At 36.3% G+C, this 14,017-nt stretch overlaps 1 pseudogene; it reads left to right on the plus strand.

The window, feature by feature from the left end:
- Nucleotides 1-10,622: 10,622 nt before the first annotated feature.
- LOC126934381 (uncharacterized) lies at nucleotides 10,623-12,325 on the plus strand (annotated as a pseudogene).
- Nucleotides 12,326-14,017: the final 1,692 nt, after the last annotated feature.

Raw genomic sequence — 14,017 nt, forward strand, 5'->3', positions numbered from 1 at the left:
TCTTAAACTTATAATAAATTAAATGGTAGAAACTCATTAAATGTCATTTTCAATTAAGAAAATATTATAAGGAAACATGTTTTTTAAAAATGATGAAATGGCTCTTTTCTATAAAATACTGATATGTGGCAGACAAGTCAAGATCTTACTTCCTAAGTTTACACCAAAATTTAAGGTTACTAAGAGTTAAAAGTTCTAACTAACATATAATTTTGTATATAAAGTTTGCCAAAAAATAAGATGTATAACTAAATTCAAAAAGGGCATAAATATTTCGTCTAATGTATATTTAAAGTATGCCAAAAAGAGAGATAAAAAGATGTATTTCTGATAAAAAAAAAGGCTTCAAAAGAAAAGGTATAAGATGAAATGTGAAATGTTCTTATTGAGAAAAAGAAAATTTCGTCTAATGCAGAGGCTATAAGATCACGAAGCAAAAGACCATCCTGTCCAGGTGAAACCCCGTCTTACTAAAAATACAAAAAACTAGTCTGTGGCGTCATGATAAGATACTTGCAAAGAGAATTTATTTAAAGGGAGGCAGAGCTTGCAGTGAGCCGAGTTTGGGAGACACAGCGAGACTCCGTCTCAAAAAAAAAAAAAAAAAAAAAAAAAAAGAAGAAGTATAAGAAAAAGCAAAAAAGTCCCAGGATTTAAATAGTTTGCATATAACAAAAGAATTTATTTAAAGGAAGTTTGTATTGATTATCTTTCTAAATATGGAGCTTTGATACTAAAAATACACTAATACAAAACTAAAAATTGGTCCCCTCTGTTAGAGTAAGATTTTCTGAAAGTATTTATTTGTTCTCAATAAAATTACTTAATAAAATTTTCTAAAGAAAATAAAGTTTCTTTTTGAAACTTCTCAAATTTATGTCTCAGAAGTTCAAATTATGCTCTATCTCACTAAATGTGATTTGCAGCTTACATATCGTTGTCTTCTGTTCTTTATTCTCTTAAAAGCTACATCTTTTTGCTTAGCTGGGATGATAACTCTCTTCTTCAATCTTTTTATTAACTGCCATAACTATGTGATTTTCTTCCACTCTAACTCTGATGTTGTGGCTGGACACTAAAATGTTTATCTTGAAGGTCTAAAATAGCAGTGCTTTCCTCTAGAATAATTTGATTCTGTACTCCTGGCTTTTCTTCAGTAGAGGTGAATTCTCATGCTTTTGTTGAGAGCCATATGTTTCTCTGCTCAAGGTATGAGTTTTCTTGTTTACATTCCTTTATACTATAGTGTACACATATAACCCTGAACACACTGTTCTTACATCTGATTAAGCTCAAGTACCCTTTTTATCAGGCTTGACTTCCAGGCTACCTAAAGGGGCTCCCCATAAGGAGAATTAGTCATACTTGTGTTAGTCCATTTTGCATTGCTATAAAGAAATACCTGAGACTGGGTAAATTATAAAGACATTTATTTTGGCTCATGGTTCTGCAGACTGTACAAGAATAGTGCCAGTGTCTGATTCTGGTGATGGCCTCAGGAAGATTACAATTACAATTATGGTGGAAGGTGAATGAGGAGCAGGTGTGTCACATGGCAAGAGAGGGAGCAAGAAAGAAGAGGAGGTGCCAAGCTCCTTTAAACAACCAGCTCTTGCATGAACTACCAGAGCAAGAACTTACTCATTGCCATGGGGATGGCAATGAGCCATTCATAAAGCATCTGCCTCTATGGCCAAACCCCTCCCACTAGGCCATCTCCAACACTAGAGGTAATATTTCAACATGAGATTTGGAGGGGACACACATCCAAACTGAATCAACACTACAGGAGGTTTTGTGGGGATTTCTGTTTGTTTGTTTGTTTGTTTGTTTACCTTTATAATAGTTGGTCTAAAAAGCAAAGATTTTATGTTTTATCAAAACAATTTCTGCATTATCCTTATTAGGTTCATATTACTTAGGAAAACTTAAATTTAAAAGGGTTAAAGACTTTACATTCATAAAAATTTCTGTATTTCTTTTGAAGTATTTTGATTACCACTTTAATTATGTAAATAACTTTTATTTTCCAGTGACATATGATTCTATTTTGATCTAGTTTTTTGAAACTTTTGACATCTTTGTCATGATCCCCCAGGATGAAAATCCTAAATTAAGTCTTTTTGTATTAAATAATTAGGCTTATTTGGTAGATTATGTGGAAAGTATTATCAAATGATAATTGATACTAGATCTTCTTCCTGTTACAATTATGGGTATGTTATTGACATAAATGTTCCAAAAGTTACATAAATTTACAAAAAGCTAATTGGTTATCAGTCATTATTTTGATTACTATGTTAAATCTTAAGTTATATTTGCATGGTATGTTATTAATGTGAATATTCTAAAGATGATGTAAAACTTATGAAAGCCTGATGACTCTAATATGATACTGTCATAATGATTCTTGTTGTTATCTTAAAATGCTGCAAATAATAGAAATTACAAAATTTCCTTGTCTATTGCGAACTTTCATCAAATCTTAACCATAGCTACACTGAATTTTGGTCATCCACTGTTATTATTCTCAATTCTTCTCTACAAACATTTGCAATCAGCTCTAGTCAAAAATTGCTGCCATGCGTGGTGGCTCACACCTATAATCCCAGCACTTTGGGGGGCCAAGGTGGGAGGATGACTTGAGCCCAGGAGTTTGAGAGCAGCCTGGGCAATATACCAAGACCCTGACTCTACAAAAATAAAATAAAATAAAATCAGTCGGGTCTAGTGGCACAAAGTTGTAGTCCCAGCTACTTAGGAGGCTGAGGTGGGAGGATTTGCTTGAGCCTAGGAATTCAAGGCTGCAATGAGCCATAATCACGCCACTGCATACCAGCCTGGGTGACAGAACAAGATCCTGTCTCAAAAAGAAAAAAAGAAGAAAAGAAAACTGCTTTTTATGAAAAAGATTCTAATAAGTATGGGCACAAAAAGAGGAAAAAACTAATACAATTAGTGAAAGAATATACAAATGTTTGTTTTAGTGTTGAATATTTATTATGGTTTTTCTCCAATGTGTCACTCCTTTGATGATATTATGTGCTGCCATGTATAATTTGTAGTGTTCTTGTAATAGTCTTCTTGAAGTGTTGTGATAGGTGCAGAAAACTGCCATGTCAGAAAAAAAAAAAAAACCTGAATCATACTAATCAGAAAAATAGATGAGTGAGGCAGACAACTAACAAGGAATTTCTGGCTTAATTTCTACACTTCACCAATTGGACCTAATAAAAATTGACAAAATGTTCCACCCAACAACCACAGAAGATACATTCTTCTCATTTGCACATGGCAGTACCTTAAGATCAACCACATATTTGGCCATGAAGCAAGTCTCAATAACTTTTTTTTTAATGAAATAACAACAAGAATATTTTTGGACCACAGAGGAATAAAAATAGAAGGCAGTATCAAGAAGACACTTCAAAATCACACAATAACATGGAAACTAAACAACTTGTTTCTCAATAACTTTTGAGTTAACGACAAAATTAAAGTAGAAATCAAATAATCATTTAGAATAAATGAAAACAGAGACACAATTTACCAAAATCTCTGGAATGCAGAAAAAGCACTATTAAGAAGAAAGTTTATAATGCTTAAATGGTTTGCCTATCTCAAAAAGCTAGAAAGATATCAAATTATCAATCTCACATCACACCTAAAAGACCTGAAAAAAAAAAAACAAAACAAAACCAAGAACAAACTTATCCAAAGCTACCAGAATAAAATAAATGACAAAAATCACAGCAGAAATAAAATTGAGACCCAAAGGGCCATATAAAAGATTAATGAAATTGTAAGTTGTTTCTTTAAAAGAATACATGAGATTGACAGAATGTTAGGTAAACTAACAAAGAAAGAAGATTCAAATAAATACAATCAGAACTGATACCACAGAAATACAAAAGAACCTTAGAGACTATTATGAACACCTCTATGCACACAAACTAGAAATCTAGAGGAAATGAATAAATTCCTAGAAACACAAAACCTCCCAAGGATGAATTAGGAAGAAATTGAGATCCTGAACAGACCAATAGCAAGTTCAAAAAATATAAACCAGTAATAAAAAGCCTATTAACCAAGAAATGTCCTAGACCAATTAGTTCACAGTCAAATTCTGCCAGACATGCAAAGAAGAGCTGGTGCCAATCCCACCGAAACATTCCCCATAGAATTGAGGAGAATGAACTCCTCCCTAACTCTTTCTATAAAACCAGCATCATTCTGATACCAAAATCGGACACAGGCACAACAAAAAAAGGAAACTACAGGCCAATTTTCCTGATGAACAGACACAAAAATCCTCAACAAAATACTAGCAAACTGAATCCAGCGACACATCAAAAAGTTAATTCACCATGATCAAATAGGCTTTATTCATGGGAGGCAAGGTTGGTTCAACACATGCAAATAAATAAATGTGATTCACCAAATGAACAAAATTTGCAAAAGACACAAACACAAGCAAAAATTTCATGATCATCAATAGATGCAGAAAAAGTTTTAAATGAAACCCAACATCTCTTCATGATAAAAACTGTCAATAAATTAGACATCAAAGGAATATACCTCAATATAATGAGTCATCTATGACAAACCCACAGCCAAGCTCATACTGAACTGGCAAAAGCTGGATGTGTTCCCCGTAAGAATCAGAACAAGACAGCGTTGCCCATTCTCACTATTCTGACTCAACATAGTACTGGTAGTCATAGCAGAGCAGTTATGCAAGGGAAAGAAAAAGAGGAAATCCAAATAGGAAAAGAATAAGTCAAACTATCTCTTTTCATAGACGATATTGCTGAATACCTAGAAAACCTTAAAGACTACCAAAAAATTCCAACAACTGATAAATAACTTCAGTAAAATTTCAGAATATATAATCAATGTACAAAAGTCAGTAAAAGTTGTATACAGCAATAACGTCCAAGCTGAGAGCCAAATCAAGAATGCTATCCCATTTATAATGGCCACACACACACACAAAAACACCTAGAAATGTATCTAACCGAGGAGGTGAAAGAACTCCACAAGAATCACAAAAATTTCTGCTGAATGAAATCACAGATGACACAAACAAATTGAAAAACATTCCATGTTCATGGATGGGAAGAATGAGTATCATTAAAATGGCCATACTGCCCAAAGCAATCTCTAGATTTAACACTATTCCTATTAAACTGCCAATGTTGTTTTTCACAGAATTAGGAAAAAAACTACTCTAAAATCCATATGGAATGAAAAAAAGAGCAGGAATCAACAAAGAAATCCTAAGCCAAAAAAAAAAAAAAAAAAAAAAAAAGAAAGAAAGAAAGAAAGAAAAGAAAAAGAAAAAAGCCAGAGACAGCACACTATCCAACTTTAAACTATATTAGAAGACTGCATAACCAAAACACTACAGTACTGGTACAAAAACAGATACATAGACCAGTGGGACAGAATAGAGAACCTAGAAATAAAATCACACACCTACAACCAAGTGAACATCCACGAAACTGACAAAAATAAGCAATAGGGAAAGGACTCTCTATTCAATAAATAGTGCTGAGATAACTGCCTATCCATAGGCAGAATGAAACTAGCTCCTGTTCACTGCTCTGTGTCTTCTATTCCTAGAAGCCCAGTCTCTATTGCCCTGTGACCAGCAGGTATTGGGAGATCCGTAGCTAAGACACCAGAACCTGCTGCAAGCCTCGAAATGGAACTGTTGACATTCAGGGATGTAGCCACAGAATTCTCTCCAGAGGGTGGCAATGCCTGGGCACTGCACAGCAGAATTTGTCTACAAATCCGATGTTAGAGAGCTACAGAAACCTGGTCTCTCTGGCTTTGTGTTCTCGTTTCACCCAAGATCATTGACCAGAGCAGAGCATAAAAGATTCATTCCAAAAAGTAGTACTAAAAAGATATGGAAAATATAGACATAAGAATTTACAATTAATGAAATGCTGTAAGAGTGTGGATGAGGGTAAGATGCAGAAAGGAGGTTATATGAACTTAGCCAATGATTTTCAACTACATAGAACAAAATATTTTTTTCAAATGTCCCACGTTTATTTACATATGAAACGTGTTTCGTACAGTTATGATGGATGGAGTGTACAACACCTGACAGCAGCAAGACCTTTTGAGGAACTGAACATTGACTATGGTATATCATGCAAGTATCTATATATACACAAAAGAATTCCTTTTCTTAAAAAAAAAAGTACAAAACATGTTCAGGGATAAATACAAGATATAAAATGCAAAAGAAAACACAAAATGAAACCAAAAAACGTAACTATCGCAGAGAACTATAAACAGAAGGGACAGAAGAGTACCTCTACTGCATTTTAGTAAAGCAGAACTACCGACATTAAACATACTTCTTGAAATGGCAGAACTAATCCCTCGTGGCTCAGTGCTTAAGGTAACGGCCAGTTGCGATAGACAGCCAGCTGCACTCATAAGTCGGTGGTTGACATCGTGCATCCCAACTCTAAGTACCAGAACGTTTGGCAGTAGCACGCAGAACAGGAAACGCCAACTCTTTTGACAACAAAGGATTAAGTCGACTGTTTTTTTTTCTATCAAGAGCCAGAGAAATACTTGACATTCTTAGTTGTGTTTCTGTAATAGTTAATAAATTACATGACAAAAACCCGACTATATAGATCTATCGGTCTAACTACGTATTTGTAACTTTTATAGTTGTCCAGTCCTTTTGTTACTTTCCCTCCTTGTGCTCTTAAAGCCAGCCTTGCAGATCTGCCCTGAAAACTAGTCCCATTTTTTTTTTCTTTAGCATAGCCTTCCCCATTCCTCAAAATGAAATTGAGGAAATCAGCATTCCTTATTAGAGTCCTGGCTTCAGTTTTTATCCATGGCTGGGAAAGGAGCAACCGGCAAGGCTGCTTTAAACACCCTTCGGCATGGCCGGAAGTCAAAGTCACACCTATACTGGAGTGCGGTTGTCTCAAACGTGCACTCACTCCCTCAGAGCAGGTGCATTGAGGAGGTGCTAAGACATTTAAAAGTTCCTAGTGTTTTTGAGACCCACAATTACTTATAATTTATGTAGTGAATTCGAAAAATTAAAAACACTAAAAAAGCCTTTATTTTAGCCTGAAATTAATTAACCCATTCAAATTCAAAACATACAAAATCATTTATTTGAATTCAGGAACTGCCCCGTTACTAAGAACTCTGTTTTAAAGAAACAGTACAAAAAGAAAAATTCTAACCCAAAACAACTGAAAACGTGTTCCACTAAATACTGATACAAACATGTAACAAAGAGTATAAAAAGTTATTCATTTAAATATGTACAAACTCTTTTAAACTCAAATACTGTTTTAATACTTCACGAGGATATATACCACGAGGTGAAGAAGGAAGGCATGTTGAAACAGAATATATTGCAACAGCCTAGACAGTACTGTTAACTCTATTATACTGCAAACTTTTTGTAACAAAAATGTCTTTTTTATTCGAGTGTGGACAGGGATTTTCCTCATGGAGCATCTGTGGCTATTTCTCGGCTGAGCTCATCCTTTTGGATTTGATGAAGGCCATGCCGTGTGTCCGCAGCACAATAAAAATAGAAGCAAATACTAAGAAGGTTGCTCAAAACCATAAAATTACATGGAAATCGAACAACCTGCTCCTGAATGACTGCTAGGTAAATAATGAAATTAAGGCAGAAATAAAGAAATTCTTCAAAATCAAGGAAAACAAAGATACGACATTCCAGAATCTCTGTGACACAGCTAAAGCAGCGTTAAGAAGAAAGTTTATAGCATTAAATGCTCACATCAAAAAGTTAGAAAGACCTCAAATTAACAACATAGCATCACACCTAGAAGAACTAGAAAAACAAGATCAAACCAACCCAAAACTAGAAGACAAGAAATCACCGAAATCAGAGCTGAACTGAAATAAAGTGATGCATGAAAAAAAATACAAAAGATGAAACCAGAAGTTTTTTTTTTTTTAAGACTAAATAAGATAGATAAAACACTAACTAGACTAACAGAGGAAGAAAGAGAGAAAATCCCGATAAACTCAATCAAAATTGACAAAGGGGACATTATCAATGACCCTACAGAAATACGAAAAACTCTCAGAGACCATTATGAACACCTCTAGGCACACAAACTAGAAAACCTACAAAATGTGGAAAAATTCCTGAAAACAAAACAGCCCAAAATCGAACCAGGAAGAAACTGAAACCGTGAACAGACTAATAATGAGTTCTGAATTTGAATCAGTAATAAAATAATTTCCATATAATTTTATGATTTTGAGCAAGAAAAAGACCAGGATCAGATTAATTCACAGCCAAATTCTACCAGACGTATAAAGAAGAGCTGCTACCATCCCTGCCTGAAACTATTCCAAACAATTGAGGAGCAGAGACCCCTCACTAACTCATTCTATGAGGCAAGCATCATTCTGATACCAAAGCCTCAGAGATATAACAAAGAAAAAACTACAGGCCAATATCCTTGATGAACACAGATGCAAAAATCCTCAACAAAATACCAGCAAACTGAATCTACCATCACATCAAAAAGCTAATCCACCATAATCAAGCAGGGTTTATCCCTGGGATGCAAGGTTGGTTCAACGTATGCAAATCAATAAATGTGACTTATCACATAAACAGAACTAAAAACAAAAACCACATGATCATCTTAATAGATGCAGAAAAGACTTTTAATAAAATTCAACATCCCTTTATGTTAAAAACCCTTAATAAACTAGGTACTGAAAGAACATACCTCAAAATAATAAGAGCCATTTATGACAAACCCACAGCCAACATCACACTGAACAGGCAGAAGCTGGGAGCATTCCCCTTGAGAACTGGAACAAGACAAGGATGCCCACTCTCATCACCCCTATTCAACACAGTACTAGAAATCCTAGCCAGAACAATCAGGCAATAGAAAGAAATAAAGGCATCCAAATAGGAAGACTGGAAGTCAAACTATTTCTGTTTGCAGATAACATGAGTTTATACCTAGAAAGCCCCACAGTCTCTGCCTAAAAGCTCCTAGATCTAATAAACAACTTCAGCAAAGTTTCAGGATACACAATGAAGGTTCACAAATCAGCAGTATTTCTATACACCAACAATATCCAAGCTGAGTGCCAAATCAAGAATGCAATTTAATTCACAATAGACACACACATACACACACGAAAATACCAACGAATAAAGGTAACCAGGGAGGTGAAAGATCTCTACAACAAGAAAACAAGAATTACAAAACACTGCTGAAAGAAATCAGAGCTGACCCAAACAAACAGAAAAACATTCCATGCTCAAGGATAGGAAGAATCAATATTGTTAAAATTGCCATACATTACCAAAAGCAACCTCCAGATTCAATGTTATTTCTATCAAACTACCAATGTCATTTTTCACAGAATTAGAAAAAAAAAAACTATTCTAAAATGTATAAGGAACTAAAAAAGAGTGCAAATCACCCAAGCAATCCTAGGCAAAAAGAACAAAACAGGAGGCATCACACTACCTCACTTCAAACTATACTACAAGGCTACAGTAACCAAAACAGCATGGTATTGGTACAAAAACAGACACACAGACAATTAGAACAGGACAAAGAACCCAGAAATAAAGCCACACATTTACAACCAACTGATCTTTGGCAAAGGTGACAAAAACAAGCAATAGGAAAAGCACTTCCTATTCAATAAATGATTCTGGGATAACTTGCTATCTAGATGCCAGAATGAAACTGGACCCTTACTTATCACCATATACAAAATTTAACTCAAGAGGGATTAAAGACTCAAATGTAAGACTTCGAACTATAAAAACTGCCAGCACTTTGGGAGGCCAAGGCAGGTGGATCACCTGAGCTCAGGAGTTCAAGACCAGCCTGGGCAACATGGTGAAACCCCGTGTTTACAAAAAAAAAAAAAAAAAAAAAAAAAAACCCCGAAGAATTGGCTGGACATGGTGGCACACATACACAGCTGTGGTCCCAGCTATTCAGAAGGCTGAGGTGGGAAGACTGTTTGAGCCTGGGAGGTGGAGATTGCAGTGAGTCAAAATCTCACCACCGCACTCCAGCCTAAGGGACAGAATGAGATCCCTCTCAAAAAAGAAAAAAATTCTGGAACTAGATAGTGTTAAGAATGTCCTAAATGTCGCTGAATGATATACTTTAAAGAGCTTAATCTTATGTAAATTTTTCCTCAATTTAGAAACTTTTTCAAATTCTTGAAAAAAGAACTATGTAACATATATAAATATATAAATACATACATAAACATAAATATATAGTATAAACATTTATAGTATACATATGTAATCTCTCTGCCATTTTGGGCTACCTTACCAATAAGGCAGAAGCAAACACATAAAAATTAAATATACATATATATATGTAGGGAAAATAAAGAGACATCAGACTGTCACTGTGTCTATGTAGAAAGGGAAGACATAAGAAATTCCATTTTGACCGGTACCTTGAAAAATTGCTTTGCTGAGATGCTGTTAATTTGTAACTTTGCCTCAGCCCCTTTGCCCCAACCTTGTGCTCACAGAAATATGTGTTGTATGGAATCAAGGTTTAAGGGATCTAGGGCTGTGCAGGACGTGCCTTGTTAACAAAATATTTACAGGCAGTACGCTTGGTAAAAGTCATCGCCATTCTCCATTCTCGATAAACCAGGGGCACAATGCACTGCGAAAAGCCGCAGGGACCTCTGCCTTGGAAAGCCGGGTATTGTCCAAGGTTTCTCCCCATGTGATAGTCTGAAATGTGGCCTCATGGGATGAGAAAGACCTGACCGTCCCCCAGCCCAGCACCCGTAAAGGGTCTGTGCTGAGGTGGATTAGTAAAAGAGGAAGGCCTCTTGCAGTTGAGATAGAGAAAGGCCACTGTCTCCTGCCTGCTCCTGGGAACTGAATGTCTCAGTGTTAAAACCCAATTGTACATTTGTTCAATTTTGAGATAGGAGAAAAACTGCCCCATGGCAGGAGGCGAGACATGTTGGCAGCAATGCTGCTTTGTTATTCTTTACTCCACTGAGATGTTTGGGCAGAGAGAAACAAAAATCTGGCCTACGCGCACATCCAGGCATAGTACCTCCCCTTGAACTTAATTATGACACAGATTCTTTTGCTCACGTTTTTTTGCTGACCTTCTCCTTATTATCACCCTGGTCTCCGACCACATTCCTCTTGGTGAGATAATGAAAATAATAATCAATAAAAACTGAGGGAACTCAGAGACCGGTGCTGGTGCAGGTCCTTGGTGTGCTGAGTACCGGTCTCCTGGGCCCACTGTTGTTTCTCTATACTGTGTCTCTGTGTCTTATTTCTTTTCTCAGTCTCTCATCCCACCTGATGAGATATACCCACAGGTGTGGAGGGGCAGGACACCTCTTCATATATATATACACACACACACACACATAAATATGCATATTTATAAATTTAGAAATACAGAACATAGGTGACTATTCAAAGAAACATATATATGAGCATATAAATATATAGGTAACATACATAAATATGTTTAATATAAAAATTTACACATATACATGTAGCACTCTGCCACTCTGGCATACTTTGCTCACACAGGGTAGAAGCAAACATATATACTCACATGTGTATGCACACACATAGGTATGTTTTTATATATGTACATACAACTACTTATATTTATTAATATATATAGAAATACATAAAAAGAGTAAATATATACATAAGGGTATTATTAAATTGAATTATCTTTGTCTTAAAGCTGCCTCCATACTTATTTTAAGTTTGGCCTAATGAATTCTCTATACATAGCTAGTTGTAACCTAACTTAATGTGTAAAAATAACTGTAATTTAACCCAAGACTATAGTCTTATAACATGTAACTATGTCTCAGCCAATGAAAACAGCTGAGCCTTCAGCCAATCAGAGGCTGAAAGCTGACAAAACATGACTATATAAGGCAAATGCCAACAGCAGCCAATCAGGCTGTTTCTGTGCACTTCTTTTTCTCTAGCTGTAAATATACCCTGCACATATGGTGGCATGGAGCGTTCTGAGCCATTTTTGGTGCAAACTGATGCCTGATTCCTAAGTTGTTTCTTTGCTCAAATAAACTCTGCTAAATTTAATGTATGTAAAGCTCTTTTTTTTTTTTAACAGATTAGTGTAGGAAATGCAATCTGAAGTAGAATTTCCATCAAACCCCAGAAGCATGGAGTGCCCAAGCTCAGCGACCCCCCAAGCCCGTTGTGCACGCAGATCTCTCACAGCAGCAGAGGTCTGGGCAAGTTCTCTCTCTCAAATTTTGAAGCTCCAAGAATTTGTGTTTTGAGCTATGTATTTGTTTAAGCAAATTTTTTTTTTTTTAATCCAGACTGGGTTTGGAAATTGATTCTGAAATAATAAATAAAAGCTAAGTGAGATCTTTAAACTAAATTTGTTGTAATTTTGTCTTTTGAGAGTTCTGGCAAGCTGGATGGGATCCACCTCCCAAGACCCCTTGAGGAACGCAGGAAAGACACTACTGGCTCCTTGGCCCTCCTTCCGAGGGTTGTACATTCCTTTTAGGCCAGACTCTATTCTTTTTGCATTGAACCTTGATCCTTTTGGGTTTCGAATCCAGGGTTTTGTGCTGTGAGAGGGCAAATAACCTTGGGGTGGGTGCCAGTGGCCAGTTTGTGCTGTGAGATGACATATGGCCTTTTGAGGTTTGGGTAGCTGATGAGTCATTGGCAAAAAACTGAACTGAGTCCAACGTCAAATTGGATTTGACGGCGAACCGTATTGGATCCAGGTAGGAGGTCACTCAGTCTGATGATCAGATGGAAACTGGACTGGGCTCAGTAGATAGTAAGTTTGGCCTCCCTAAACATAACCTAGAGTTACAGTGGCAACAGTGGGGAAACCCTTACAAAGGTAAGCAGGTGCATGTCTTCCCAGTTACAGCAACTGCAGGGATTGAGAGTACTTGTACTTGTGCATGCAATCTAAAGACCCCTGTGCCCTAAGATGTCTGCCTTTTTTTGCAAATAGCCAGGCCACTGGAAAAAGAATTGTCCCCTTTTACAGCAGCCATCTCATGGGTCATCCCTTTGACCTGGACTGTTTCCCCACTAAGGGAAGCCCCCAATGGCATCAGTCTTGGGACAACTATCAACTCATCTAATTAGCCCTCCCTGTTTTTTCTTTCTCTCTCTTTGATCCTGCTCCTCCCATAGGGACCCCTCAGTTGACTGAAACCACTTTTTTCAAACCCTTGCTGCCGCTTCTTTCTTATTGTCATGAACTTGGCTATGCTCCCAAAGTCTTAGTGAAAACAAAGCTTTCTGACTTAATTTCCTTGTTGAGAAGAAAAGGGTGGCCAGTAGCCAGGCTCGTGATAGAATTAATTGAATACGCCACCAAGTTGATTAATTCCTACCATGTTAAAAGAGACGCGCTAACAATGCCAGTGACCACGTAACATGGATTTAAGCTACAAGTCGTAGAACCGTGATGAGAAGCCTCAGCTCTGTAAAACAGAGGGTGGAGGAAAGCATTTCCTCTCTCAAATGAGCTTTCCCGGGTATACTTCTTAAAGAATAGGAAGCTGAAGTGTTCAGGACTTTTATATCTATTCTACTTTGGCTTAGTTTAAATGATTGTTAGTTTATTAGCCTAGAAATGGCCAAGAAAACTTAAGGCTCAATAATTAGTTATAAATATGAAATATCCCCAATTTTTAAGATAAAAACAACTTGTAAATGTATTTGTCTGTAAAAATTGTGTGTATTTTTACAGAACGTCAATTTCTTTAAAACAAAGGGAGGGGAGTCTCTCATTTACATTAGTTTCTTTCATACCCTTGTGAACTTTGCAATTTCTATGTTTAGGAACTTATTTCTTATAGTTTTTCTGCGCTAAACTCTGTCCTGGTCAGTTCTAGAGTGTATGAAGAACCAAATGATGTAATTGCATGCGACCCGGCTGTAGTAGAACAAATGTGACTGTTAAGTAGGCAG

This window comes from Macaca thibetana, chromosome 13 (genome assembly GCF_024542745.1).
Source record: "Macaca thibetana thibetana isolate TM-01 chromosome 13, ASM2454274v1, whole genome shotgun sequence".
Classification (NCBI taxonomy): Eukaryota; Metazoa; Chordata; class Mammalia; order Primates; family Cercopithecidae; genus Macaca; species Macaca thibetana.